This window comes from Pholis gunnellus, assembly GCF_910591455.1.
Source record: "Pholis gunnellus genome assembly, chromosome: 8".
Lineage (NCBI taxonomy): Eukaryota > Metazoa > Chordata > Actinopteri > Perciformes > Pholidae > Pholis > Pholis gunnellus.
This window is the reverse complement of record NC_136534.1, coordinates 22,238,036-22,244,035: the sequence shown is the minus strand read 5'-3', so window position 1 is coordinate 22,244,035 and position 6,000 is coordinate 22,238,036.

The following is a 6,000-nucleotide window of genomic DNA, read 5'->3' as shown; positions in this document are numbered from 1 at the left end:
ATCATCTTTGCACCAGGCGGCGCCAGGGGAATGAAAACTGGGACAAACAATAGGAAGCCGGTAGGAAACATCTTGCATGTACATCCAGGTCTGCATCTCAACATTCTCTTCCTCTGACAAGTAAACAGAAGAGAGTTGGGAATAAAATCAGGCGTGTAAAAGGAAAAGTCCTTGAACGATGTCATCAGACCTGTCCTGGCTCACACTTTTTTTCCAACAGCAAACCTCTTTTTGGCTTCTGTGTCCATTCTTTTTTACAAATAATCATTTTTTTCCAAATGAGGATGCTGACAAATAATGAAAATCTGTCATCCTGCCTTTCTTGATAGGTTTGTCTTTCTGAAGTGGCCTGGAAAATGGAATGAACAAAAAAAAAGAAGAAAATAAGTCCTCTCATAAAATGCAAGATGGACGACTGTGAGAGTCATAGCTTAACGCAGCTGGTGGAGTGGATTTGGGTATGAGCTCAAGAAAAACATCAAGTGTTCTAGCAGTTCATGTCCGCCTGGTGCCAAGCATGACACAAAGGCCATTTGTTTTCCACATGCAAAAACTCACATCTTGTATGGTAAACTCATGGTTTTTCATCTCATAACTGACTACACATGCAGCGCTCCATTCGCACAACCACTTTTGCTTGGGAAAGTGTTCAAAACAAATAAAAACAAACATAACCCCATTTTCATCACAGATATGAAAACAAAAGAGCGAGAAGCCCTCTGAACCTCATATTTGGTGCTGCATTTTCTCTAATTCTGCATCTCAGGTTTCACTTGGTTCCAGATATCCTGCATAGACTTCACAGGGAGACATAGACACCAATGAAAACCCCTGAAATCTTAATGAACAATGTCTCCACTGCTGCTCCACCCACCACCCCAAAACACCAACCACCAACATAAGCAACTTCAGGAAAGACCCTCACCACAGTACAAGTAGTCTGTGGTCACTTCATCAAGCCGCTCTTGGCTCCTCCTCCTGCTCCAGCCCCAAACCCCCCGACCTCTGCTTTTTATGATTGGTTATTTGAGCCAGAGCCCAATGAAACTGTACATGTTCCCCCGAGCCGGAGGGCTGCAGTCGAATCTGCTGCAAATTACTTGCACGGCTGCAGAGCACATGGGGTTGAAAGGCTTATATAAGCCTGTGGTAGGAATATTCAACCCACTGTCACCTTCTTTTGAATTCTCTGTGCTCTTTGTTATTTTCATCACAACTTTTTTAGCATCAAAAATAAAAAGCTTGGTGAGTAGACAAAGGTCTTTTCATGTTACTAACTTTCATAAGGAAAGCTGGTGTATAAAAATGTGTGGGATGAATCAACAGAATTTCCGGTTACTTGTAACATTTTACACATAAATAAAAGTCAGTGTAACAGAGAAATAAATCAACAGGCAGCATAAGGAAAAAGAGCACCACCCAGTACCACCCAGTACCACCCACACGAGAATGCAGAAACACTATTTAGCACCAAAAGCCAAAAAAAACTAAAGAAACATGAAGAAAGATGCTCTCAGACAGTGAGTGGTCCCTGCCACAAGACAACTTCTGGCAGCCCCTGCAGCTCCAGCTACCTCCGATCCTACTAAAAACCCACATCATAAACAACAGACTGCCTTAACCTCATCATGCAGCTTTGTCGAGCTGGTTGTAGCTTAAAATAGAGGGAATGGTTTGCAACAGGTTAGTGAACAGTATTAGTTTTGCTCTAAGACCTTTTGCAATTTTGTTTTCTGTGATATATGACAAAATACAGGAATATTCACCTTGAATTTTTTATGCGACAATTTAAAGATGAATTAATCACTCTGGTGCACTTTGATAGCAAAACTAAGAGGCTGGATTAACAATTGTGTGGTATTGTAAACAATGTAATCATAAATATATTGATTGAAATGTGATGAAGCAGCAAAAAGATCACACCAACCAAGCATGGTTAACGAGACACGCTGGGTTTGCCAACATCACCACAGACCCAGCGCCAGTGTTGTAGTCAAGACCACCTAAACCTAAGTCCTAAGACTTAAGTTATGACCAAGACCAAAGTGTATCGATACGAAGACAAGACCAAGACTTTGAGGGGCAAGTCAAGACCACGATCAAGGCAGGACGTGACAGAGTAAAGACAAACACCAGACCAGAGCTCTCACTGCATGACGTAGTTACTATAAAATGTGGAACATGCAAATCCTTGACACTCCTCAAATCGATCTGAAAGATCCACATTCCCATAAAAACACCCACAGAAAACAAATGAAGATTTGTCTTCATTCAGCTCTTTTATAGTGCTATGTATATGTGTACCATGAGATATGTCTTGATAAAATAATCAAAAGGCATTGCTGATGTGAATTTTATGTGTGGGATTTGCCCTTTGTTTTGTATGAGCAATGAGAGTTATGATGTTAACAAATACATCTATTCTGGGACCTTTTAGTGACATCCCCACATTTGTGGTCTTGAAATAAAATCCTCTTTGTCGGAGAGAAGACAGAAAAAAAATGTGGTCCGTTTGAAGACGAAACCAAGACCTTCAAAAAGTGGACTTGAGACCGATCTGGAGACCAAGACTGATCTGGAGCACTACAACCCAAACCCTAGCTAGCACTCAGGACAATGCGCCCCGGTTGTCACGCCGTAGATATTCATAATTGTTTTCATTAATATATTACCAGCTGAAACTAAGACCCATTGTCTTTTTGTTAGCTTATAATGAGCCCTCCATATCTACATACATAGCGGGTCCTCTTAACGGAGTACACCATGTTGCACTGCACATTTCTACAGTAGCCCAGAACGGCCAAACCAAACACTGGCTTGAGAGACGGCTTTTGTGTTTTTACAATCCCTTAAAGCCAACGTAGTTCTCTGACACGTTTGGAAAGGGAGGGGTGAGCGGAGGGGTATTCAGTACAATCTGCAACCTCAACACTAGATGCCAAATCCTACTCTCTGCTCCTTTAAGTGATCACCAAAATGATTTCAATTCATCCTGTCATGGATGTTTTTACCAAATTTCCTTCACACTTCACTGAAATCCTCACATGTCAACATCATGATGGCGTAGAGGAGAACTCTGGATTCATGAACGTCATTAAGGATTCATCCTCTGGGAACAATGAATGTCTGGGCAACAAATCATGGCCATCCGTTAGATAGATGTGTTGAGATATTGTGTCTGTCAGGACAACAGAGGTGGATTGAAATTTGCAGATTACCGTTTAAAATTACACAAGTAATTTATTAGCACAAAGTCTAAGCTTCAAAGCATAACCCAACACTGTGATCTCCATAAATAACACACAAATGGTGTGTGGCCATCGTGCATAAACTTGTCAAGAAAATGCGTGGCCTTCAAAAGACAACACGCAGGGACTGTGGGTAATATGTATGGTGTTACAATACATTTAACAAATGTCCAGGCACTGGTGGATCAAATTAACACTAATGTCTATTCCCTCAGTTCTACTTTTTTTTCTATTTCTATCTCTTTGTATCTCTGGCCAGTGTCATCTCCAACCAAAACATATCCGATAGCTCGCCTGAGCCCGAGTCCTCTCCTGGACAAACACACGGTAAGTGAGCCAGATCTCCAGCTGTCAGACCAGAGACGGGTTTGTGGTCCGACCAGACAAAAAGAAAAGAAATGGGTCACCATTATACCACTGATATAGCTGAAACAGTCTGGAGGAGGGCAGGCACATTTTCAAGGGGGAGATGCTATTTTTCCACTAATGAGGATCTCATATGAAGACACTGAAGAAAAACAAAGATGGCTTCAGGGAGGGACAGTTGTGTTACTTCTCAAATGCATAATTCAATGAAATGTGAATAATGGCACATTTAAAAATGGCACAGTACTTTCAGGAATACTTGGAGAATGACAAAGGAAAGTTCAGTCTGCTGTCAGAGAGGTGCTATTTGGTTGCCAGAGCATATGTGAGTTCAGGAGTCCAAACCAGGTGGCTGAGATTTACTCTGATAGTTAATCATATCTCTCCTTCCTTCACAGATGTTTTTATGCCTTCAATGGTGCCACGGTCTCCTTAATCAAAAAGCATTCATTCATGAGCCACAGATAAGTGTTTAAGTGGAGAAATGCTAAATTTACGAGGTGATTTCACAGTTCTGCTGAGGAGAAGCAGTGAGCTTGTTTCCAAAACATGTGCTTCGATGTGCAACAGTTCATCATTTTATGACTATAGACTTGCAGAGGATCGTGGCTGTAAAAGTGTAAGTCAATTTGTCAACAAGGGAATATGAACAACCTGGTGTTATGCAGTAGTAGTTAAATGTAGTGCTTCCAATCAATAACTGCTGATCTTTCACTGCTTCCTGCATTGGCTCTATAGAAAAGAATGTCAAAATGAGGACACAATCAGATTATGAAAGCATCTTTAGTTAATCGTATTCCCTTTTATAAGTGGACCGTTACACAGCAGAGTCCATATTGTTTTCAGTGTCAGTATATGCACATGCACTCACATCTGCAGAGACAAAGAAAACCATCTGCTTCACCTGATTAACTCCACTGACAGGACATGAAAGTTGAGTCACGCCATCAGGATGTCACACAGTTGTTTGGGCTGCTGCCACCTCGTCGCCACGTTTCATTGGCGTGAGTCACAGCTCCTCCGGGACCCGAAACACAGACCGAGAGGTGAATCCAGAACCTCGGATTAACCACTTAATGAAAATCAAACACGACAGAGGAGGAGGAGGAGGAGGAGGTGGGCACTGAGGAAACAACAGACCTAATCCCAGCGACTTCCTCTGTAAGGAATCGATAGAGACGACACGCCAGAGGATCTCAGCTTTTCTGAGTCACACTCTCTGGGTATAGTTTTCAAAAAAGGGCCAGAGATGCCAAAAAACTCAGTCAGCCAAGTGTTTGAAGTGGTGACACAATGGAGTTCACTTGAGCAAGTGGTTTAATTGATTTTTTTAATTGATATGTGTGCTGACTAATAATATAACTTGATGAACAGACAGATGGTTTTATTGATAATGTGTCTTTTCACACAGCGATCAATAAAGCATCAAAACATCAAACTGTTTTGAGACATCTGCCTGAAATGGTAAAGAAATGTGACAACTTTCACAACCAGTGGAGGAAAGTAAATACATTTACTCAAGGACTTTACCTAATTTTGATGTAGTTGTACTTTACTTGAGTATCTTAATTTAATGCCACTTCATACTTCTACTCCATAATATTTATTTAACAGCTGTAGTTACTGTTTACATTGCAAATTAAGATTTGACATGCAAAACATACATTTGCCTTCTAATATATGATACATTGTAACGAAGATAAAGTAGTTAAAATTTGCTATAGAGATATTAAAACAATATTATACTGTAATATAACAGTAACAAAGGGACCATTCTGCTTAAAGAGTACTTGTACTGTTAGAGTAATAGTTGGAAGTACCTTTTGCTGATAATACTTTCCTTTAAGCAGTGCTGCACTGCGATAAAAACATTACTAGTAAAGGTGCATTGGAAATATCATGTAAGTAAAAGTACATCATTGTTGGCAAAAGTACTTGGAAGTATCACAGGTAAAGGTATACTCATTATTCCGAAAAATGGTCCTGAGTGTTATACTATTATACTGATGTGTACGCATGTTGTTGTAGTTTAGTGCATAACAAATTTGACATTTCATGAGCTCATCATATGCAAAAGTATTTTCCTCTAAACTGTAGTGCAGTAGAAGTATAAAGAAAGTTATACTAGTACTTGAAGTAAAGTTGTATACTTGAATAAATGTAATTATAGTCACTCTCCACCTGCTCTAAGCAACATTTTAAATGTGTGACTCTTACTACAAATGGAGTAGATTTTACTTACTTATTCCATTATTGTTCACAAATATCCACAATCTAGAAGACACAATCTTTATTTGTTTTTTTAAGTAATAAATGTAGTCTTCCTATAGAGCCAGATGGAAATCAATACCAAATTGTTCATAAGTGCTCAAGTTTACCCATTTCA